Below are 26,002 nucleotides of genomic sequence, written 5' to 3'. Positions count from 1 at the left end.
GATTCCAAGATGAGAATTTGTCTCAGCCAAGGACCGCAGAGTTGTGTGTATTTATTATTATTATTATCATTATTATTATTTTGGCGCCAGCTGAGAGACATCACCTTGGAGATCAAGATCCTCCGCTTTTCTCGCTGCTCTTGACTTGCTTGGGTTGCGATCATAAACAAGTCAATCTCCAGTCACGTTCTCGACATTGCAGGATTAGATTTATCCGCTTAGTAACGATCGCTATCGCAAGGCGGCGCGAGTCTTGCTTGAAGGGGAAATTAATTTTACGATGGCTGGTTTACTTGATCAGGAATTGTGCGTAAGGCAGGGAGGAGGCTCAGAGCTCTGCCTTTGTGTCAGACAGGTTATACTTGCATTAGCATATTAGCATTAGCCTTTCCTTGGTCTTATTTTTTTTTTTAACGCTTTAATTGCGTCAAACTTCCAAATTCATTCCTGGATCTTTTTTTGGTTTGTTTGTTTTTTTGACCTATGGGTCAAAGAAACCTACAGCCCTCCCCTCAGGGAGACAACAAAGTATTGGCTTATTCCGAGTGATTATCACAAGTGTACATGACCCCTGACCTCGTTTCATGTGTTTGCATTGTATCTAACTAGCATGCGGCTCTATGAGGCATATCGGCACGCCAGCAGTTTCTCAACACCCACACAAGCACGAGCGGTGTCCAGTTTGCACAACTTGAGAGAACTTGAACTGAGTTCACGCCGCAACCATCACCCCCCAAAGCCAGTTTCACTGAGCAACATGCAAAGGAGAGAAAAAATAATAATTTATTGTACGATATGACAATGCAACATCATGCTCACATTTTCCTGTTTTTTTTGTTTTTTTTGTGGAAGCCATCATCAGCCTCTCACAAAAAAGCCTATTTGCATATTATGTGCTCTTATGCCACAACCCTCTGGAAGTAATTCACCAGTGCCAAGGAAGTATTGCATGTTTCAACTGAGGGACTAACATGCGTTAACTGAATCTATGAGGAGTTCGGTTTAGCCTGGGTTGTTAGAGGAAGTGACGGAGTCTTTGTCACACGTCTATATGCACAGCATTCTTTCCCCCAATCAAATCATCTGTGACTATTCAGTTGTTGATCTTCGTGTTGTCAGATTAGTTTGAAATGAAATGGAAATGTTTTTGGATCTCAGTGGGTGCTACTTTTGCAGTTTCAAGTGCCAATATAGACAATTTCGAATATTTTTTAAGGGGGAGCTTCAATTACTCGCGGTTTTTGAGCGCTACAGGTTTTACTGCATGCTCTGTTAACATAACAATGATATTTGCTCTCCGGTTGGTTGTCATTAAACGGTGTAGGTGTTCCCAACGAAATGTCCCATCGTTATTTACACCCCCTACCACCTCCCTTCCGCCGTTGACTGCAGGAAGGAGCTGAGCATGAAAAGCGACTAACTTTAGATCATTATAGGGAATGGAAGGCATCTATTTTGATATACTCTGGATATCGGTGTTGTCATCATATCTTGCCGCATGATTGTATTATCATACCTGTCAACCTTTCGGAGCGCCAACCTGGATAAACTACCCAAAAAATCCTTATAACATACCAAAGCATTTTATATGTCAAAATAACGGCAGAAAAAAAAACCTTATAGAACTCGCTTGTACACTTCCGAAGTATGCAATGAATACTCTGCTGTTTTCAACTAGGAACCACGTGATTTACTGGAAAGTTACCGGAAATGAAAGCATTCGAGTAGACTAGCACGGAACTACCTAAATTTACTACGAAATTTCTAGGGAAATATATTCTCTTCCTACTCAGGAAACTGAGGTCTTTTGGTGTTCAGAGGTCACTCCTTAAGACTTTCTATGACTCGGTGGTGCCCTCGGCCATCCATAATGGCATTGTCTGCTGGTCAGGCAGCATCTCGGCCCGGGACAGGAAGAGACTGGAGCGACTTGTCAGGAAGGCCAGTTCTGTCCTGGGCTGCTCCCTTGACACTCTGGAGGAGGTGGGCAACAGAAGGGTGCTAATTAAGCTAAAAGCTATGATGGCCAGTCCCTCCCATTTGTCCTCAGTGTGGGACAAATGCAGGATATCTTATCTTATCTTATCTTAAAAAAACGGAAATTTTCAGAATCCGTATGATTTGTGAGATACGGCCATATACGTAAGATTCACCACAAAATCCGTATGAACTCTGGCTAAACCGTATGAGTTGACAGGTATGTAATTATTAGGAGCTGTCCATACTGATGATAAATGGATAAATGAAAAAACGGGGCTTTACAAGAATGTATTTCTGGGTAGGGGTCGAGTGGGGGGGGCATCATGAGTCTATTTTCATGCACACGCATACACACACCAATATGTCAGTCTCCACAGTGAGCGAGAGAGAGAGAGAGAGAGAGAGAGAGAGAGAGAGAGAGAGAGAGAGAGAGAGAGGGAGGGGGCAAGCGTGACGTGCAAGCGGTACTTTCGCAAGCCACAGTCTCGCCGCGTTCACGCGAATGGAGCGCGGGACATAGACGGAACCCACAAACCCCGAGATTATTCTCACTCTAAATAACACGAGACGACGAGGAGGAGGAGGAGGAAGAGGAGGAGGAAGTGTGGCGGATTTTGGGTTTTCTTTCCACGCTTCCCCATGTTGTTGTTGTGTCTCCTACTGGACTGTCGTGGCTGGATTTTAAAAAACAAAGCAAAAAAATAACTCCACCAAAAAACAAAAACAAAACGGCACCCACTTTGCTGAAGACACACAAGACAAAAGACGAGTTTGAAACTGGTTGCGAAAATGCTGATAAGGTAAGAAGAGTGCGCGGCGAGTGTGTGTGTGTGTGTGCGCGCGTGCGTGTGAGCGAGACAGCTGGGCTGCCGCAGTGATTTCAGGTGCGCTCAGCTGTCACCCGCAAAACATGCTTTGACTGGCCTGCTGATGCATTTAGGAGCACCCCGTTTTTCTTTCCTCAACTAATCGACCTGCATGCCATTTTGACTGCATTCATCGCAGCCCCCCCCCCCACCCCCCCAGGATATTTCTTGTTACTTTAGCTTTATTTATCCAAAAGTATCCAAAACAAACAATCGGTGACATCGTGCTCGTTGTCTACACGACTAATTCAAACAGATCCATTTGAACTTGTGGAATGTTCATTATCCCTTCATGATTCAGAAATGAATCATTCACAAGTCGGTGGTCAACTCTTTGAAGCTGCACTTTGAGTGAATAAATAGCCTCAAGTTGCACGTACGCACTTAGAAACCAAGGCAATATTTGACAAAAGTGCCGAAATAGTCCCTTCAAACTCCCTTTTAAAATAATGGCTGTGCATTGGAAAATCACCAACTATTTGCTGTTCTTGAATGTAACTCGGGGTCAAATGTAAATTCTTAACTACTATTTCTGACAACTTGGCAATTCTCCTGTGATGTACGTGTTATTCTTAGCGTGCTATTTTTGGTTTGTCATCATTTCGACTTGAGTCCAGTTGCAGTGAGTCTGAGCCGAACGTGAGCTGTGCACTTTCGCAACCACTAGGGGGCATTTCTTCCCATAGACGCCCCTGTGTATGTGTGAATGTGTGTGCGTGTGTGTGTGAGTGTGTGAGCCAAACCATTGTATGACGTTTTTTTAAAAAAAAGTGTTTTGAAGAGCTGGTGATCTCATATGGTGTCTGGAGAGAATGAAACAGGAATTTTGGAAGGAGGTTTTATGTCTTTCAGATGTCCTGTTTTTTAAATCTGCTGTAACATGTGGTTTAAATGTTAAGCCTGCAGACGAAGCAGCGGTTTTGGACGGGACGCAACCCCCCCCCCCCCCCCCATCCATCGAAAATTTCTGTCACGTCGGTATAGCGTGTGATTCGTTCGTCATGAAAAAACAAATTAATTAATCATACAAGACTTGGATTTGGAGCACTTTTGTGGGTGCGACTGCAAACCAGTGCAGAAAGCAAACCCCATCAAAAAAAGCGTGCTTGGATGAGTTTGGTGTGGAACAACTTGCTTTCCACCCTGGGCTGACCTCACAAATTGTCCAATGACAAGAAATATGTCAATTTTTCTTTTAAGACTGTGAACAACAGTCCTGGTTATTTTGTATTTTACTGTGATTGATTTTAATTTAATTTATTCCGTTGTGTGTTCCGTGTTAAAAGATGCAACTGGAGATGCATCCTTTTCATGTTTTTTTTTTTTTGCTTCTTGAAAGCAAAAACTTGAGGCTTTTATATTTATTACCTTTATTACCGATTTGTCTTCCTGTTTATTGTGCATGTTAAATTGCTCCATGCACAGCACTTTGTATGCAGCGATGGCTGTTTGAAAGTGCTCTATAAATACTGTTGACTTGACTTGACTTGTTATTTTTTCCTTGTTTGATATTTATACATTTGCTTTCATTGTTTTGTTGGATGTACTTTTTATTTCATTTTTTCTAACATTTAGTAAGACACAGAGATACTTTCGCAGTCCAAAATGTCAACATTATGTAGCATGTCAGTTTATTAAATATTTAAAATGATTTATTGTATTTTTAAAATATTTTAATACAAGTTTGATATACAATGAGATGAAAACTGTAGATACATGCTTTTGCTTAGCAATAATTTCATTTTATTCATTTTATTTTTGCATTCAGAAACTGAGAGTTTTTATATCAAATCTATTTGATTTATTTTATTTCTTTTATGTTCTCAAATGAATTTCTCACTATTAAGCATCTTTTTTTTAATTACTTAATGGTGGTTCAGTCAAGTTCCTCCGCATCAACGCATGCCAAATATTTCTCATCATTGCTGCGTAAAAAGTAAAAGTGGATGCTAACTGCTAGCTTGCATCCAGAGTGAATGGTTGCAAAAAAAGGGTGCCACCTTATGTACATGTTAGAATACCAATGAATTACCCGCATGGATGAAACACGCATTTTGTTTGGGAGGGCTAAGGGGGGGCAACAAGCAAGAAAGCGCTTTGATTTGAGAGCGAGTCACACGGCGGTACAATGAAGCCGTCGCCACTTTGCCCTCGCTCCGCGTCGGCCCGCTCGCTTATTGACTTTCGTCCCTTTAATCCCGACACCCCCGCATAACGAGCTTCAAGGCTGGCTTGCTTAAGAGAAACCACAGCTACAGGGCACTATACATTACACGTCAGCGAACGCTAGCATGCTAGCCTTTTTTTTTGTTCTCTCACAAAGTGGCCACAGGGTTGGAGGAATTATTTTTGCACCCAAGCAAAATCACCTCTGTTGCCCGTCAGTCTGTCAAGCAAGGAAGCTGAGCCGCAGCTGAGCTTGTTCGACCACGTTAAGTCATCGTCTTGCCTCCCGCGTCTCATCAGATCTCCTCCCGCTTTGTCGCCAAGCATGCGTCTCTTATATAATCATCTCAGTAATCGCAAATGACACGCCGGAGCGCATACAAAACTCGACGAAAAGGTGCACATGTTGAATATCTGAATCATGATGGCCATCTCGAGCTTTGCCTCTCTTTTATGAGGCAATGGTACGAGCTAATGACACTCAAAAGAATTCTTAATGGACCGCATACTTTTCTGTCCAAATGGTTCGTGAAAATCTGACAGAAGTGGCAAATCCACATCTGAGTCATGATGGTGTCTCCCCTGTCAAAATGTAAGCACCTGTTGCATAGTGCACTGGCATGAAATGGCAAAGGACACTTGGTGGAGAGCAGCCAGTACAATGGAAGTTGAAGGTGACGATCTGGCTAAGGATGCGCATACTGGCGATAGACGATTCTTCTCCCTCTATATTGATCCATGCATGTGTATCTTCTTGGATGCACCTGTACAATCAAATAAAACTCAAAACGACACCTGACAGAGTGCAAACGGTACTGAGATTATGGACAAAGGTGCGCAGACAGAACGTTTGAATAACTATGCCGTCTTCTGTTCTGTCCTCATGTGGGCATCTCTTGAATGTCAGCGAATACAACTCGGATCGACGTTTGGTGAAGCTCATACAATACTCTGCGAGAATCCGACTTTGTCACCATATCGCTAGTATGGGGCACCTACTCGATTGTATATATCTCTGAATGAGACCGGGTGGAGCACATACATCACTTGGTCAGAATCTAGCTAAAGGAGTGCACACGGGACGTCGCAATGGCATATCCCACTTCTTCCCAAGGCATGTCTTTCTTGTATGGCGCAGCAAGCAATGACACTCTTGATCGAGCGCATACAGTACAGTGAAACTCCTCTACAACGAAGTAATGTTTGCAGCAAGAGATTTTTCACAACAGGGGGCTTTTTACTGTAGCAAATTTTATTTCAAATGAAACACTCACACAAAACATATGTGTGTGCTCTTTATTTTCATTCCAATAAAAAATATGATAAATATGAGAATACACTTATTTGACATATAGCCAGTGTAGAAATTTAAAAAAAAAACGATCAGCATTCACTTTATATCAATTTCTTGCATCATGTCTTTAACTTTGCTTCCTCCATCTTTCATTTGTATTACTTTTATCCTGTCTTCAAGCGTGAATGCTTTTCTTTTCTTAACTCCTTGGTCTGCAAGGGTCCGTTTCGTAGCCATTTTAGCAATGCTACGTTCGTGCTACGTCTGAATCTAACATTAACAAATACTTCCTGGACTATTCCGCATGTGTAAACCAGTGTGGTGGTTGCTGTTGCCATTTCCGAACGAAGCAGCAGAGGTCGCTGTGGCATGCTCAGGTCAGATTAGACTTTTGCGGAAGGCTTGTTTTCGTTGTAGTGAATCTTGTTGCGAGGCAAGAGTAGAGAAAACGATTTTGTATAATGGAACGGGGGGACTTTTTGTCTTAGGGGGAGCAGAAAAGTGGTAATGGCTTTCGTGCATGAAAATTTTTTCACACTAGGAGGCAATTTCGCCCATATTTACGTTTCGTTGTAGAGGAGTACTCTAAAGGTGCGCAGACAGACATTCAAAAATGCGTTCCAGAAGGCTCTCACAGCTGTCCTCCACTTGGCTTTCAGCGCCTTCAACACTTGCAGCCAATTGTGAAGACGGTCCGAAGTGGAAAATGTGTGAAATATACTCTGAGGAATTCAGCACGCCGCAGCGCAAATTGTTCTCGATTTTTCTTCATTTGCCGCTCTCATTTTGCATTCCTCATCCGCGCACCGTCAGGAGTCCATGTAACCCAAGCATGTTGCCCCTCCACTCAATCTGTAATTATAGTGCACTGCTTTGAAGAAGCCAGGCGGAACTAAAATGACTTTTTGTGTCCGGTATAATGACTGCCATTTGGAAGTGGGCATGTGGCGGTGGCCTCGGTGGGAAGACGGCGCGGTGCGAAAAGGAGCTGGAAAAATGGTTCAAGTCACCTCTGTCTCGAACCTTAAACATCTGCTCTCCCAACTGAATCTACACCATACGGGCAAAAGTATTGGGACAAGTGATTGTTGGGGATTTTGGACTGGAGAGTGCACATAACAAGGTCCGCTGGCGGCGAAAGAACTCAAGTCAGGACCTCAACAGCTACTCCCCACATTGGCAGCACAGAACGTCCCCGGCATGAACAGGATTGTGTTTGCTGACATGTCTGAGTTCGTGGATCCTATCGATGATGTCATTGATCCATCGGCAAATTAGGACATTGCAACTGATCACCAGTTTTGCATTGATTGCCAAATATCTGCCGGTCTGATCCAGGTCGATCATATCTGGGTAAAACTTATTTCAATTTAAAAAAAATATATATATACAGCAAACTAAAAACAAGTGTTTTGAGCTCATAAAAAGCATGTGCAGCGTCTCAAAATCTTTCGAAAAAAAAAGTTGGGTTTCTTTTACATAATTTCCCAAAGTAAAGAAATATTAAATTTAGATGGACCTTTTTCAGGGTTTACACAGACCTGTCAGGGTTTTTCTTTTTACTTAAGTACTCCATTTGCACAGAGAACTTAGGTGCAAAAAATAAAATAAAATAATTCAGGTGTTTTGTTGCTCAAAATGTGAGCTTATATACCACGTATGGTTACATTGGCATGGAAACGAACATTTAAAAAGTCTCAACAGGTACTTTATCTGTGGATTTCTACTTACTATGATAGCAAAGCATTCAAATCCATATCAAATCAAATGACAACGGACAGAATCAGAAACCCAATCGTAAATTTAGAGGTTCTTAGCAAAACACTGTCCGATTGAAAAGTAAAACATTTTCAACAATGGTAATGGTCGCATGAATCCCGAAACCGGTAACTGGCTCATGCCTTTCACCTAACCAAAAAAAGTAAACATGACAATCGTTGTCATTGCTACCTCATGTAGTTGAGGACCTGAACACATCCAAAGCGGTCGAGATGGTTGCGTGGCTCATTAGTTATTTATACTCTGGCTTGGTTGGGGGGGCCAGAGTCTGCTCCCAGGAATTTCATGCATGTATTTGGCAGGGCGAACGGTTGTCTCCCCTCTACCCCCGGGAGGTACTCCAGAAGCTCTCTCTGCGTGGGAAAGAAATGAGCGACGAATAGACGTTTATGTGACTGCCGCTGTTGAAACTTCCCAAGACTTGGAATCGAGCCCCGTTCGTAAATGAATCACTGCCTTGTATGAAGTATAAAATCCCTTTCAGCGCGAGCGCATGCTCTATCGCGGATGGAGGATGTAAGGCTGTGATATCAGGGGGCTTGCTTTCTCTTGTTTCGTTTTATATTTTAGGAGGCGTTTCATCAGGTTGCATCACACCGAGACAATAGCAATTTCCACCCCCCCTCCCGTACTACGACCGTATTTATACTGTGCCAGGGTGTCATCTCGGGCTTCTAAAGGACAGTCTCTTTCAATTATTTAGCCTTTTGCGCTGGACTATATTTGGATCCTCGTGTTGCTAAATCTACCAGGCGATAAGATGGCAACAGATAAAGATAGCGTGGGTTGAGTTTTTTTTTTATGCACACTTGGGTTACTCTTACTTGAAACCCATTCCGATAAAATATATCTTCAGACGTCATGTAACGTAAAAGTACAGTTGGCTTCAACCCGGTGGAACTCCATGCGGATTTTCCTACTTCACTATCTAGTTCTTGCAAGTCTTGCAACTTGAGCACAGACCCTGAAGAAACATTCCGCGAGTTCCACGGTAACCAGACACCGGAACGTCGGACCAAAAGGAAAGGGAGAGTTTTTACGTGGAATTGGGAATGCGAGGGCGCCAAAGTTATGCCAGGGCCCAAGGCAGCAAATGATTTGGGAGTAAGGTTGCCGACTGACGTGAGGAATGTGGGCAGACATATGAAACGTACAAGTCGGAAAGGAATACGATCTATTTAAAAATTGACGAGAATGACACTTCCATCTGAACCCCGTACCAAATCCCAGCAAGCCGAAACATGCTGTCACCAAACCGTCCATCTCAGTGCGATGCGACATGTGGGCTGTCAAAAGAAACTCTTCGATCTGCAGCTAAATTATAAGATCTTCATGTTTTATAAAATCTCGTCGCAATATGCTAAGTTTCCAATGATGGTCTGCCCTCTAGTGGAAGAGAAGTCCATCGTTGATTCCTGGGTATGTTCAGGCGAGGCCTTTTGAGACTTTGTTGGGCCTACCCATGATTGGCATTCCCATTAAATTTTTATGATGCTTAGTCAAACCAGCTTCAGCTTGAAAAAAAAAAAATTGTCACATGATCCGTAAACGGGCGGCCCGGTAGTCCAGTGGTTAGCACGTCGGCTTCACAGTGCAGAGGTACCGGGTTCGATTCCAGCTCCGGCCTCGCTGTGTGGAGTTTGCTTTCCACCCTGGGCTGACCTCACAAATTGTCCAATTGTCCACGGGCTGGCGTGGGTTTTCTCCGGGTGCTCCGGTTTCCTCCCACATTCCAAAAACATGCGTGGCAGGCTGATTGAACACTTTAAATTGTACCTAGGTGTGAGTGCGAATGGTTGTTCGTTTCTGTGTGCCCTGCGATTGGCTGGCGACCGATTCAGGGTGTCCCCCGCCTACTGCCCGGAGACGGCTGGGATAGGCTCCAGCACCCCCCGCGACCCTAGTGAGGATCAAGCGGCTCGGAAGATGAATGAATGATCCGTAAACCAGAAATTTCGTATTTTACTGGTTAGTCAGATGACGTATGCGCTTGAGAGTAACATTTGATTGGTGAACGTGACGCTAACCGGCGATAATTCCATGAACGCGTTCGAATTGATGTGATTGCAGTACATCAATTCACATCAAATCCACAGCAAGATGGATTTGATTGTCTGTAATATATTCCTTCTTTGGCTGTAAGTCAAAGGAAGAATTTTAGCGAGAAAAGACAAACTTTTAAATGGAATTCATATTAGATGGCTCGCCTCAGGTGCGGGGAAAAAAAAGGAAATGAGAATCAATTGCCTCCGCTTATTTTAAAATATGAACCCCTAATGCGAAGTATTATGGATCGTGCCGTAAATGCGCCTCGAGTGTTGTCATTGTGGCCTTGCTTTTCCGCGTGAGCAATCCTCCAATGTTTGTTGAGAAAACAAAGCTGGGGAATAAAAAAAACCAACCTTAAGCTCACTTTTTCCTCCCGTCGTCTCATCCCATCTTAAAAAGCTTCTGCAGTCATTTGGAAAGCCCTGCTGACCGTCCATTGTGGCGAGCTAAGCTGCTGGCGGCCATGTTGTTGCCTCACTGCCAGCATCAGTAATGCCGCAGCGGGGAATTAACCTCCAAAGTCCCGCAATCCAGCCACGCTAATGTTCGCTGTTACTGCATACGTTGTGTGTACTGTTCTTCACTTTTTTTTTCCTACATCATCTGCCATCTGTAGCGATCACATGACGCCACGGATACTATGCCGTCATTGATAGCACACACACACACGCGCGCACATCAGAGCCAAGAAATTGAAAAGTCCATCAAAATCCCAGCGGGCATCATTACCCAGCCATTCCTTTTTGTTCTGTTTGTAGTTGTTTTTCAAGCCATAGTGCAGGATGAATAGTTCAATCAATTAAAGAAGGCGAGGATGAAAGTTTGGCTGATTATTTGTGATGCTAATTGGGCTGATGGCAGGCCTATAGGAACAGATGAAGGAGAGCAATGTGTTTTAATGTTGTTGGGAGTTTTTTTATCTCGAAGCCGAGGAATCAAATATTTACATGAAAACTAAGTTGTGGGCACGAGTTGCATGATTAGTTTCCCATTTATCCATTTTGTGTTCATATTGCATTTAATTGAAAGATGTTTGTTGTTTTTTTTCTCTTTCTTCTTTCTACATACATTCTTGCTGCTGGAGGCTGTAAATTTCCCCAGTGTGGGACGAATAAAGGATATCTTATCCTATCTTATCTTGTCTTATCTTATCTTATCTTATCTTATGGGAAGTCTGCAAATTACGCTGCCATGAAAAAAAAAAAACAGACAAAACTCATGTTTCGTCAGTTAGCGTTTGCCCATATGTATTAAATACGGCTTTCATATTTGCGATGAACTAGACAAACTCTCTTTACAGGACTTCTGGAAATGGTCAAAATGAGCCGAACATCATCACTTCAAAACAAAATGGCAACTATCCCAGGTCTTTTCTCGCATGGCTTTTTGAAACTTTTTTTTGTGGGTCTCTTCAATTGAGACATACCAATTAATACTCATGTCCCTATGGGAGTTGGATTTGGGTGCTAAAATTTCAACTCGTTGGATTTGTGTTTTATGACGAGTCATCATAATTGGCTACCATACAAGCTGTAAACCAGCAAAAACACACAAATTTTTTTTTGACAATATGTGTTTCAAACTTGAAAGCAGTTGGACAAAATTCCGGGACAAGTTCTCTTTGGACGACTTCTTAAATAATCCCAAACTAGCCTCAAATAAATTATTTTAAACAAAGCGGCAGATTTGTTGCGTCTATTCATTTCAGGCATGGGTTCTACTGATGATTCTCAAACCGAGCAATAGTCATGTTGCTCAGGTAAACGACTTCAGAAGCTGATTTTTTAAAAACCTTTACAGGCGGGGCAATAAAGACAATTTTGGGCGGACGGTATTGTTGTAGTTAATATTTCACAGCTATGAGTCTAATGGCTTATCCCACAATCTAAAACAAATGTTTCAGCTTCTGTCAAGGTAATTTCTGACATCGTTAAATTCATTGAGTTAAAAAAATAATAATACAATCAACGCCATCTCTGCCAAAAAAGTAACTCGGCGGGAGAGACGATTATCTTTCGAAATTAGTTCACTCGTTTAAAGCTGGATGCAGATGCCACCGTTCAATGGGAGCCTATTATTCCAAACGACTCTCATTAAGGCGTTGTGAAATAAAGCAAGCTGGGGGAAGCGCCGAAATAAAATCTTTAGAGCGGCTGTGCGGAACCCGGTAACGACGCAGAGCGACGCCGTCTTCATTAACGCCGCTGACGTCAGAAAGGGAAAGGCAAGCGAGCGACTGAAAAGAAAATTAGGTGCAGCTGATTTGGCCCTCTTAAACCCTTTAGGAGGTTATTGGGTGTTTGCGCTCCGAGCCGAGGACGCTAACAATACAGTCTGAGCTTAATGATCGAGTCTATTAAAATACTTAACAGAAGGAAGAGTGGAGGTGGGGGGTGCATGAGTCAGAGCTTTGAACGTACCCAGATCAGAAGCTCTTAGCGTAGCTGATGAGTCAAATCTGCCTGCTTCGCTCGTTCTCACTGTTACGCACCCTTGACTTTACCTGTTCCATCCGGCTCCATGGGACTCTCACACGAAATGTGAGAGAGCGCGGCTCGCATCGGTAGCCAAATCAGGCAGACAATCCATCGCTCAATCAAACTTTTGCAACATGGCGGTGCACAAATGGATTTATGCTGCTTGCCACGCAATAATGTGAGGAAAATAGTTTTTTTTTTCTTTTTCTTCCTGCACTCTGGCAAATACAACGCAATTAAGATAAGTAATGGTCCGATTCCTGTAAACAGACTTGGTCTGTCTTTGCAATATGCGGTTGAAAAAAAAAAAAAAAGAATAATAACACTCATAAAATGTTTCATTCGGTGCTTCGAGATTTGATTTTAAATAGATGTTTTTTGAATGAGATAAAATCGAGGGTGCAAGCAATGATGAATGTGCCCTCGTAGCCACTTTTGTTTGTGAATGCATCACGTTTTTAGTCGGCGCTGGAATTTGGTGCGACGATGAAGTAACACCAATTTTCAAAAATCATTCATCATTCAAAGCTTGTTGTTTCACTTAAAAATTTCGATCTGATTTCTATCATCCTCCATGAAAGCGAGATGCTTATTTTTGTATTTTTCTGGCACGGTAAATAACAAGCCCCACAAAAAGTCCAAGGGGACTGTTAAGCATCTGGACCATGTGGAACTATTTGACATGTTTAACACCAAAGGAGATCAGTAAGAGAGCAGAAGAGATTAAGATGGGCTCTTGTCTATCCAAGGAAACACACACATCTCAGCCCCCCGCCCTTCAGGGCATTGGCAACACACGTGGCCTTCATTTACATCCATGAGCTCCCTACGTCTGTATTTCATTATCAGCATGGCCCGCTGGTGAAAATCAGATGGCTGTCAAAACGGTGTCCAACCACATACTGCAACACGTGCGGATTTCCAAACGTGGCCCCATTTTATTTGTGCCTTATGATGTGACCTGCGTGGATTCATGTGCTGTTTGGCTATTGCCCGAAACATCTACTCTCCAGTGATGGAACGTATACATTAAAATTCCATCTCTCGCATCAGTACATCCAGTAGCAGCCAGGATGGCATCTATAAATTGCCGGACATTATTTTCGATTAACCGCGCGGTAACACATTTCAGCCCGTTTTTACCCGCGCCGCCGCCGCAGGGTTTGAAGAGTGATAACGCTGGCCAGCAAAACGGTGGCACAAATGGTGCGATAACACAAGTCTTGTGTGGCGGCATGTTCGTCTTTGGAAGGCTCAAAAGAACTGTGGTGACCATGTGGGTGCAAAAGGGGCATCGGTGGGGCAGTTAATCACGGACATATCCGCTAACTTTGAATTAATTACGACAGAAAAGTAAGAAATACAATTCATACTATAATCACCCTGGCTTCTAATGGAGGACAGGGATCAAGTGTTGTCGTGGATCCCAAAAAATGGCAAATACCGTATATGCCTTATGTATCGTATTTTCTGCACTATCAGGCGCTTCAGATTACAAGGCGGATCTTCAATCAATGGCCTATTTTAAAAAGTTTTCATAGATCGGGCACACTGCATTATCAGGTGCATAGAATAGAAGCTGCAATCGTGGCCCTGGTTGTGCTATGCATCAACTAGATCAGTGTTTTTCAAACCCTGTGCCGCGGGCACATTTCAGGTATGCTGCGGGAAAATTTGTATGTCTGTGCGGTCTATCGCCCAGAAAGTAATTGTGTAGTATCCTCCCATACCACTAGGGAGCAGCAACAGCTAGCCAGTTGCCTTGTTTTTTTTGACCACTAGAGACAAGCGAATTTGTGCCGCATGAATGCAGGACGACAGTGAAACAATAAATATGAAACATTATAAAACACTTTTTTTCTTTGTGTTCATTTGATTCCAATTCAAGCTATTATAATGTCATTCTTAAATGTTAAAAAATTGTTATAGTAACAATATAGCACGTTGCTAAAATAGGTGGGATTTTTTTTCCCCCCACATTTTCAGCTAGTGGTGTGCTGCGAGATTTTTTTTTTCAATGTAAGAAGTGTGCCTTGGCTCAAAACAGTTTGTAAAACACTGCACTAGATGATGCCACGCTAAAGACAATGCAATACAATACAATGCGTATTTATCTATAAATAGCCTTCACAACCGCTGTAGCTGTAACAAAGCCATGTGAACTGGTCACAAACACGGACATGAAACAAATGGCATTACAAAATAATAATTGAAAGTCAAAAGTTATGAAGACAATTGATTTAAAAAAGGCACACAAACCTTGTGGGCTCACATCCACAAGGAGCTAAATATTCTGAGAAGTTTTGCTTGTCTCCTTCTTCCTTCGTTGAGTCAGATGTTACTTTTGGTATTATCTTAGTTTTATAATAGCCGCTCAGAGCTCATAAAGTAGTTGTCTGTTTGAGTGTGTCTTGGCGAATGTGCATGTCAGTTAGTTTCGCTCCTGCTAACAATCACCACTAGATGGGATAGGAGAACACACTAACAGGGAAACAACTCTATGGAAAATGTAGAGAGTTTATATTTTCTCTTTATATTAGGCACATCGCGGCCCGGTAGTCCAGTGGTTAGCACGTGGGCTTCACAGTGCAGAGGTACCGGGTTTGATTCCAACTCCCTGTGTGGAGTTTGCATGTTCTCCCCGGGCCTGCGTGGGTTTTCTCCGGGTGCTCCGGTTTCCTCCCACATTCCAAAAATATGCATGGCAGGCTGATTGAAGACTCTAAATTGTCCCTAGGTGTGAGTGTGAGTGCGAATGGTTGTTCGTCTCTGTGTGCCCTGCGATTGGCTGGCAACCGATTCAGGGTGTCCCCGCCTACTGCCCGGAGACAGCTGGGATAGGCTCCAGCAACCCCCGCGACCCTAGTGAGGATCAAGCGGTTCGATGAATGAATGAATGAATTAGGCACATCGAATTATAGGGCGCATTGTCGGCTTTTGGGAAAATTGAACACTTTTACGTGTTCATGATAGTGTAATTGCCTATATTAGGAATCTGAACCATACCTATTACTCCCTTTGTTTTCAATAAAGAGAGTCTGAAAAAAAAGTGCGTTTGAGAATGCACAATGTGCACATCACGATCCAAAAAGTCTCCTGAGAATCATTTCAAACTCATCTCACAACAACCTTCCCATGAAGTGGCTTACAGATCATTTCAAAAATGTATGTTGGAAGTTTACGTGCACGTGCAGCAAAGACTCATTCGTTAAACAACCCAGGCTAAACTAAGCTTTTTCCCAAAATGGCAAGCTTGTCTCTCCGTTAAGGTATTCCTGTTAACACCAGTAACTGTATGGCATTGCTTTCTAGACAGCGATTTGACAGTATTTTGTGGCAACTTGAGGTGTTCCAGACGGAGCACAAAATCAAGTACAGTCATCATTTTGGATGCTCGCGCAAAGACAGCGCTTGTATGAAATCTCTACATCATAGCCATTCACCTCACTTTGCCGGGTCTAAATTGAAATATCATTTGCCACAAATCGACATTCAATGATTTGATTGTCATGCAAAAGCAAGTTCAAAAGTTGAAAGCACCCCGACTGCCCGCCTCTTGTTTTGACAGGAAATAAATTGTTCTGTATCAGAAGGAACTCCTCTTAGAGTTTAATGAGTTTATTGGCAATCGATATCCCTTCCCCGTCGGCCTGCGAGCGACACACGGGGGTTGCGGCCCTTGAGCGTGGTTCTTAAATGCTGTACCTGATTGGGTCAATGAGACGGGATGCTCCACTTTTATCGGTGTGCGAGCAAAAGAGGGAACCATTTTTTTTGATCGGGTCCGACTATGGGTTCAGGGTGCTAAGTTTTGGAATTTGGGATTGGAGCCCCCAGGGGAACTTGCTGAAACTCTAGCCTAGGATTCCAAAGCCTGTTCCCGCTTCCGAAAGTTGAAAGGCAGGCTCCAGCCTGGACTGGTCGATGGTTAGCCCCAGGGCACTGTTCTAGATCCATGGTGGATTAAAGTCTCCTGTTTGAACAAATACAAAACCTATGTTGACTCACGCCGCAACATCTGATTTCTTATTCTGACGTGGGGCAAGAGAAAGACTATTCCCTGGACTGGGAACTTGCAAATGCTAACTTCCTGGTATGCTACCCTGCACCACCTGGAATACTACGTAACTGTGATGGACACTACCGAAAGCAGTTGCGGTGATGGCGGACACATTACGAGTATATTTATGAATCAAAGCACGACTTCAAATACCCCATGTTTGTTCCCAATCGTTCACGTCACTGTCAAGCGTACAAATGTAGGACGCTGTTTTACAATGACAAGCTGTGTCTCTGCAGGATTCGTGCCATGAGAGGATTCTTGTTCCCAAGTCTTTTTTTTTTTTGCACTGATTTTGTTCAGGCCCTTTGAGTCAAACAGTAGGGTGGAACTGGGTCGGATGTGCAAGCGCCAACCCACTGGCCCATTCAAGCTCAGACGGAGGGTGTCGGATGCTTATATTCGGATCCAAGCTCCTGAATGGTCGACAGTTGAATCGGTGTAGTGCTGAGCCTTGCTGTTCCAAAAATCTGAAAACCTCCTCCATGTCACGCAGTCAAAATGAACTACGCGCACTGTATTTTTTTGCCATCTTGACACATAGCAGAGGGAACACGGTGTATCTGGCGACAGCGGAAAATGGGCCAGGTGCCAGGACCTAGTCAAGCGTTTGAGCTCAATAAAGCACACTGTATTGATTTGCTATTTACTAAGTTAGCCATTATTTGTTTTGGATGCAGGGAAAGTTCTTTGGAAAATGATTTTTCACTCTGCTGTTCAGACTGTGAAATAAACGTCTTGACAGATCATCAATGGCCCCTGAGTATGATAGTAAATGGTTAGGTATTGATCTTCTCTTTTTTTTTTTTTGATCTGGGGAGCAGTTATGCTTAAAGCAGGACCGAGCGCTCTCCTGGGTATTGGATTTGTGTCCGCCCTACTCTCAAATGTGAAAATAAGGATTTATTTTGCCCTGAGTGATGCTTAGATGACAGACTCCTTGAGATAAATGGAGATGGATAAATGATATACATCACGTCGTTTCATATTGCTCATGACGGCCAACATAATGCAAACCTCCCTGAAAAAAAAAATGCAGTTTGTTTACTGCCTTCTAAATAAATGGCTGAGGTCCCGCTGTCACTCACAGATGGCACTTCCTCTGAGGGGAGGAAAAAAATAAAAAAAGAGCCGAGCCAGTGACGCGTTGTAATGTGCTGGCAAGGCGGCGGCCATTTTGCAGAATCTCCGGAGGCACTGATCGTCACAGAGAGGCGTGAGCGCCGTCTTGGCAGCGCACGGCCCCCGGGCTCTGAGTAGTAAGCGATAGCTGAGTTGGAGCTCGTCACGCCAGATGCTTATCGTTGTTGACATCTGTCTACGCCATTGCCCCCCCTGCCCCCCCCCCTGTCTTGTATGGAACAAGTGTGACCTTTATCTTTTGCTCTGTTTCAGCCCTGGCCCACACATCTCCATTCATTCCGCCCCTCCTCCTAAAATTAATTTGTTTTGCCTTTTCTTTGGATTTTCGCTATGCTTATTACAAAAGTGAACAGGTTGCCAGCAATTTGTCGTCTCATGTTTCACAAGTAGATCAAATCCCACGTTTATCTATTGTCGACTGAGTCACCAACTGAGATCAAAATCAACCATTTAATTCCATTTGCTGCATTGTTTTGTGCATCGTTTGATCTAATGCCCACTCTCGGCCTCCCTCGTGATGTACCAAGTTTGCGTAGCTGTCGGCATGTGTGCCTTGTATAATATAATACATGAGGTTGGGGGCATATGTTGCACCTAGGAAAAAAATCAGGACTGGAAAAGTGAGCAGGGGCGGCGATGGGGATGTTGCACGTGAATGTGCAGTCTAATTAGGTGTGTTAGCCTCACTGGGCAATGGCCAGCTGGGAGCATCTGGGCTCTTCGTACAACACACACACACACAATTAGAAACGATATCTAACGGTATGATAAGAGAGTGTAGGTCAGGCATGACGCGGTCATATGTGCAGCTATTTTGGTCTGGCACATTCTCAGCCTCGCTCGCATTGCAACCCCCCTTGCGCTGCTCGGAATTTCCAGCCAACACTGTGACAGGGATATCCATTCCCCAACCGCCTTTGCGCTTGTGGATGTTTCAAACCGTCCCCATAAGACCAATTGAATTTAGTGAGGGTGTAATGGTCAACCAGAAATCACACCTGGCTACCAACCTTGGTTTTGACAGTGACCGTTTGGGTCACATTCGGGTACAGTGTGGGCACAAAATGCCCAATATACAATTAATTATGTGTAAGCAGGAATAGACACTTAAAGACGTTTTTTTTGTTTGTTTTTTAAAATTAATTTCAAGAAAATGACTGATTGGCGGCTGTCACGTTGTGCCCGAGGCGATGAAAGATCGCCTCGTGCACAACAAAATAACGAGGTGGATCCCCAGGTAAAGCAGACACGAAAAGATTTTGTATGAACACAAAAAGTCTTTAATAACGAACAGAAAGAGCCCGACAGGGAAACAGTAACAAAAAACGCTGGTCAAATAAGGACCAGGGGAGAAATAAGGAAACAACCGAAAACGCTCGCTGAAAAAACAAAGTGCGAGGAAGTACTGATTAGGCAATATAGAAGTATACAATTTAGTGACTAACGCGAATAGCAAGAGTAATGGCCGCAAGGCAAGAAGACAACGAGTAATCTACAATAGAGGAATTAGCACGAGAGAACAATGGCACGGCATGGAATTCTCCGGCAGTGAGTGGACTGCCGGAGCCTCTTAATAAAGGCAGGTAATCAGCCCGAAATTACGGACAGGTGTGCAGTTGGCGGAGGGAAAAGCCCGCCACCTGCTGGCGGGCACGGGACGTGACAGCGGCACGGTGTACATTTAGTTAGCACATCCGAGTCACAGTACAAAGGTCCAGGGTTCGAATCTGGGCTCTGGCCTTCTTATGTGTAGTTCGCCTGTGCTCATCTGACATGCGAACTACATGTTTCTACGGGGTACCTCCCCCTCCCACCTCCCCCCAAAAAACATGCACCTTACATTAATTGAGCACTATATGAATGATGTAGATATGTGTACCAGAAACAGTTTAACTCGTCTGAATTATCATTTATGTTATTTTATATATTTGCTAGCCAGAGGCGGAACTGCACGGTATTTGTTTTCAGAGCAAACGTGTTGCTACAGCAGTGTGCAGTTATACATTTTGACCCTGAGCACGTCCCACGTGGGAACCCTGCACCACACTGAATATTCAAGTCAGAAAATCAAGTGTTGGAGGTAATGAAGGTTCTTTGTGCCTCGGGCCTTATTTTTAGGATTTCCCATCGGGATTACTATGCGCTTGCTTGCACACTTCGGGGAAGACTCCCCACAAGATCTCTGCGGGTGTCTCTGGGAACCCGGTATTCAGTCGGGATTTACGTCAGTGTTCAGCGAGTGCCAGTCCACTTTGTCCACACCACACTCCACCCATGCCTTTGCAGACCACACTCTGGAACACAAATGGGCCTTCCCCAAGTTTTTCCCACAAAGTTGGAGGCGTTGCATTTGACCAAAAGAATGCGCACGAACCAAGGCCAAACCGTGAAAAAAACCCCTAAATGCTTAAATTTATGAAGTCCAACCCATTATTTCATGAATGTTTTGTAAAGAAGCACACCAGACCCTTTGCGACCTCAATGCTCTTATTACATGATCGAAACAAATGAACTCCAGAGTTGAAACACTCGGTATTCCTCGTGCGTTGAGATCTCAAACACTTTGTATCGATTTGTTGGTTAGGCCACTGTGAAGAGCCACTGATTCATCTGTTTTACTGCTGCGCGCGTGTCGTTTTGCTACCACAAATTCATCCCAATTCTCCCCGCGCCGTCCTCAGACTCGAGTGTCAGAAAAGCTCCGCGGAGAAAGATCACAGGAGCCCAGCTGTTCGCAGTCAAAAGCCACTGCTTTTATTAGCCTCCGGGGCACCGACCCCGCTAGGCCGATGAGGGGGAGAAAGAATGGGCGGTGCGAGGAGGAGTGCAAAGGCAGTATAAGGGGATGGGGGGGGGCACAGATTTCCCAGCTGTTAGTCGGCATGCTGTGGAATCATGTCAATGACCAGCACGGGCACAGCGAGATACGCCGACTGAAAATGATCGGGGAGGTACTCGCAACGGAGACAATACACAAGGCAGCAGGCACGGCTTCCCCGTAACACCCCTACAAATCCTCCTCTACAGCTTCCCTTTTATTTCCCCCAACATCTCACAAAGCCTCTCAGCCTGTGTAGTAGAAGTGCTTTACGAGAGAGTCGGTGGCAGCCGGAGGTCTGAAATTCTATTCCTGGGTTTATATATGTATCTTTCATGACTGCATTGATACCATGCCGATATTGGCTGCGATGACATTTACTGTGACGAGTTGGCGTCTCACAACTTGCTGTAGGAGACAATACAGCTGTCGCGGTGTGACTTTAGATACACTTTACCGATAAATTAATTGGGTACTCAGTACTTGACAATCACCATGTATGGAGTGGTTTTGCATATTCATGAGATTTTGGGTGTTGCAGTGATTATAAGTCAACTGAGAGCATTACATTGGTACCTACACTGGATAAAGAATAAATGTACGTCATCAGCGTAAATCACAATGTCCAAATAGAGGCGCCGCATTGTCTGCAAAGATGGGATTACCCGAAATTCACATCGGGTTTATTAAACAGGGTACCAATATGGACTTTATTACTAAGTACTCGAGACCAGTGTAGCTCAGTGGCCCCAGACAAGTAATTAAAGTTCACACCGAGGCCTGACTCTAAAATATAGTCATTATCCCGGCAAAAAATACAACCTTTCCAGGTCACATCATTCTGTTTGCGGCAGTAAAACAAGTTTATTCCTGTCCCGGGCCATCATTATAGTAGCCCCGATCCACTCGCCGGCATTTTATGGAGCGCGGAGCAATCGGGGGCGACTGAGAGATTCCATAAAAATGTGGTATCACAATTGGCTCAACACAAGATAACTGTGTGAGCGTGACAATTTGGCCCTGGGATATGTGCTTGATTATACCTTCTATCATTTTATATTCCAAGGCATGCGCGGGGTCGTTTTTCATCGCCACGGCTTAACAAGCGTAGTCCCAAACAATGGCATCCAGTTTTTATGGCCCCCTTTAGAGCTAATCAGACACCTTGCAATGAAAAACGATCCTTGGTCCTTGGGAAGGATGAAACCTCCCCGGTTGTTGCCCTCCTGCGCATCGACGGGCGGACCGACTTTATCTCCGTAATCTCGCCGGACAAAAATAGGCGCGTCGTCGACAGCAGACATTCAATCAATCAGCAAAACATCTCATGAATATCTTTTTCCGGGGACGCAGAGTGCGATTCCTCGGGTTGGCCGTAAGGGTTGGAGCTGGGAAGCGACAATGAACGTCAATAACACTTTTAGCGCACAAATGTTGCGCTAACAAAGAACGGACGGAAACAATTCAGGCTAGGTCGAACCCCCTTGACCTCTCGCCGCAAAGAAAGCGCCAACCCAACGGTCGTGCACTGCGCTGCTCCCTATACAGGCAGAAAATGAGTCAGGGGGCGTAGAAGATTAATGACGCCGCTAACCGGGTATTTATCATCTGACTGGAGAGTAATGCGACACCTTTCTAATCTGAATATATTTCATTGGGCTGTTATGGCACTCGGGCCTCATATGGGTTTTGTGTGCGTCGCCGTGTGAATGTTAATCATCCGCATGGGTGTGCGCGAGAGGATGCTCGTAAAGCGGATGGCGACCGGGCCGCAATAAACACTCGGCTATTCGGCCCGGCGTAACTGCCCCCGAGATAATTACATAAAGATGAACTTCCTCTCTGCGGCATGCTGAAGCCACTCCTTCCGAGATCCCCCCACCCCCACCCGGCCCCGCCCCTTCCATTGTGCTTTATTTTGTCGATAGCAGCGTGTCCGAGATGGGTCCAGATAGGGCTTTACCACGAGGGACCCCGTTCACCCAGAGAGACTGCCAGAACCACCGAGGCTACCGAATTAGCCTTTTCAGTCAATGTGCCAGAATCGTTGTCATACCATTTCTGCGGAAGAAGGAACAATAAAAAGGTCGTTAGAACGGCGACAATCAGCGTGTTCCTGTCTATTCCAGCTCGTGCCGTTTCTGCGGGGGTAAAACGTGGTCGTGTTCGTGTGACAGATCGGATAATCAGAGTCAAGAAGATGAATTATTTGCAAAGCTAGGGCCTATAAATTATGGAACGATCAGTCAAAGGGAATTTTCACGGGCAACTCTTGGCGTAACTGCTAGTTATACAAGGGAATGGATTCCCGCATCGGAAGTGTGACCAACCTGCTATAGTCGTTAAATAGGGCAAGTCATTCGGATGGGAATACAGAGATGTAAGACTCTTACCTTTGAGGAGTACAATGGGCTTGGTCCTCAAAGGCGCTACCGGTAATCCTTCCATCTTGAGAACGTAGAAGTACCAACTATAGTTGAAAGCACAAACAGTTTTCAATGACTTGGTAACTTGGACCTTGTAGGATAGCATTATTTCGGACTGTGTAGCGAAGATTGTCGCAAACCCAAAAGAGCGCTCGCTCTGTCTTTCTTGTCCCCTGCTCCATGTTGTTCCAGCCCAAACTATCTTCAGCATTCCAGACCGAAATGACCCCCCAGTTTACCCACAGTTTATCTCTCACAGATAGCAGCTGGTGTCTCCCCAACTGCCAGCCCCCTCTAGAAAAAGTGGCCACTTTACATACCCGTCTTTTAGCGAGCAATGCAATCAAGACAAGCCAACGTCCCCAGCGATCCTCCGTAGGGTCGTGTGCAGAAATTGGGACGCATTGGGTCATAGGGAAACTATCCGGCGTCATCATTTTGCTCGAATTGTTGTCGCCATTCTTAACGTTTGCAGTGACAAAAGACCACGGGGGCCCCGTGTGTCACCTGGAGCTCTCACAACAGGCATTGTAGTTTGTTTCTCATTACATATCATTGTACTATTTTTATTTTGGGAAATCCGGTTAACAACCTGTTTGATTAATCTCTGGATTGTTTGCGCATCTACTGGCACCCAACGGTCAGGCCGGCATCTTGCAAGACGGCCCGGCCTGCTGTCGTGCGTCTGCTTGTCCATGTTTATGAACAAATGGGAGGCCATATTGTAAAGCGGGTACCGGTGAGGCAGAAAAGCAGCTTATAAATGTAGACAGACCATTTACCACTGTGGGCAAACGATCACATGGTTTATCTCCTCTTCGACCAAACCAAGCTTTGGCAACGAAATGACGAAAAATGCAAAAACTCCTTCGGCGCTGCACCAACAAAAGAACTCTTTTCACAGATGTCATTCATCTAATACATCTGGTGTTAAGTGTATTTGACCCCACCCCCCCAAATATATATATAAAAATATTTTATATATATATATATATATAAATAAAATCCTCATCTCACCCCTCGGGGTGGTGTCCGTCCCTCATTCAGCTCGGGTCCTCTACCAGAGGCCAGGAAGCTTGAGGGTTCTGCGCAGTATCCTTGCTGTTCCCAGCACTGCACATTTCTGGACTGAGATGTCCGATGTTGTTCCAGGGATCTGTTGCAACCACTCATCTAGTTTGGGGGTCACTGCCCCGAGTGCTCCGACCACCACAGGCACGACTGTCACCTTTACCTTCCAGGCTCTCTCCAGCTCCTCTCTGAGCCCTTGGTATTTCTCGAGTTTCTCATGTTCCTTCTTCCTGATGTTTCCATCACTTGGGACCGCTACATCCACTACAACGGCTTTCCTCTGCCCTTTATCTATGATCACGATATCTGGTTGGTTCGCCATTACCATCTTGTCAGTCTGGATCTGGAAGTCCCACAGGATCTTCGCTCTGTCATTCTCCACCACCTTCGGAGGTGTTTCCCATTTTGACCTTGGGGTTTCCAGTCCATACTCCGCACAGATGTTTCGGTAGACTATGCCAGCAACCTGGTTATGGCGTTCCATGTAGGCTTTCCCTGCCAGCATCTTACACCCTGCAGTTATGTGTTGGATCGTCTCAGGTGCCTCTTTGCAACCTACACCTTGGGTCTTGTCTGGTGTGGTATATCTGGGCCTCGATGGCTCTGGTGCTCAATGCCTGTTCCTGAGCAGCCAGGATGAGTGCCTCTGTGCTGTCCTTCAGGCCAGCCCTCTCTAGCCACTGATAGGACTTCTTGAGATCAGCCACTTCAGTTATGGTCCGGTGGTACATCCCGTGTAGGGGCTTGTCCTCCCATGATGGTCCCTCTTCCAGCGCCTCATCTTCTGTTCCCCATTGTCTGAGACATTCTCTGAGTACGTCATCCGTTGGAGCCTTCTCCTTGATGTATTCATGGAGCTTGGATGTTTCATCCTGGACAGTGGCTCTCACACTCACTAGTCCCCGGCCTCCTTCCTTTCGGCTTGCGTACAGTCTCAGGGTGCTGGATTTGGGATGGAACCCTCCATGCATGGTTAGGAGCTTTCGGGTCTTAACGTCCGTGGTCTGAATCTCTTCCTTTGGCCACCTTATTATTCCTGCAGGGTATCTGATCACTGGCAGGGCATAGCTGTTTATTGCCCGGGTCTTATTCTTGCCATTGAGCTGGCTTCTTAGGACTTGCCTCACTCGCTGGAGGTATTTGGCCGTAGCCGCTTTCCTTGTTGCCAGTTCGAGGTTGCCATTGGCTTGTGGTATACCAAGGTACTTGTAGCTGTCCTCAATGTCTGCTATTGTTCCTTCTGGGAGTGAGACCCCTTCAGTGCGGACTACCTTTGCTCTCTGAGTCACCATCCGACTACATTTCTCAAGCCCGAATGTCATCCATGTAGAGGAGGTGACTGATTGTAGCTCCATTTCTGAGGCGGTATCCATATATATATATATATATATATAATATATATATATATATATATATATATAATATATATATATTTTAATTCATTCATTCATTCATCTTCCGAGCCGCTTGATCCTCACTAGGGTCGCGGGGGGGGGGGGGGGGGGGGGCTGGAGCCTTTCCCGGCTGTCTTCGGGCAGTAGGCGGGGGACACCCTGAATCGGTTGCCAGCCAATCGCAGGGCACACAGAAACGAACAACCATTCGCAACCTCACTCACACCTAGGGACAATTTAGAGCGTCCAATCAGCCTGCCACTCATGTTTTTGGAATGTGGGAGGAAACCGGAGCACCCGGAGAAAACCCACGCAGGCCCGGGGAGAACATGCAAACTCCACACAGGGAGGCCGGAGCTGGAATCGAACCCGGTACCTCTGCACTGTGATGCCGACGTGCTAACCACTGGACTACCGGGCCGCCCCATATATATATACACACACACACACACACACACACACACACACACACACACACA

The 26,002-nt window shown here is 44.8% G+C and overlaps 1 protein-coding gene and 1 long non-coding RNA gene across 32 annotated transcripts in view; one reads left to right on the top strand and one right to left on the bottom strand.

The window, feature by feature from the left end:
* The window catches only part of LOC127604875 (receptor-type tyrosine-protein phosphatase delta-like), a 313,271-nt gene that overhangs the window by 182,386 nt on the left and 104,883 nt on the right, over positions 1 to 26,002 (top strand). The window lies entirely within an intron of this gene.
* The window catches only part of LOC127605352 (uncharacterized), a 67,394-nt gene continuing 67,053 nt past the window's right edge, over positions 25,662 to 26,002 (bottom strand). Inside the window, exon 2 of the long non-coding RNA XR_007963571.1 lies at positions 25,662 to 25,899. This is a non-coding gene — a long non-coding RNA (uncharacterized LOC127605352). The remainder of the gene's footprint in view (positions 25,900 to 26,002) is intronic.

This window comes from Hippocampus zosterae, chromosome 1 (genome assembly GCF_025434085.1).
Source record: "Hippocampus zosterae strain Florida chromosome 1, ASM2543408v3, whole genome shotgun sequence".
In the NCBI taxonomy this organism is placed as follows: Eukaryota; Metazoa; Chordata; class Actinopteri; order Syngnathiformes; family Syngnathidae; genus Hippocampus; species Hippocampus zosterae.
The sequence above is the reverse complement of the archived record's forward strand: the minus strand, read 5'-3'. Positions and strand labels throughout refer to the sequence as shown.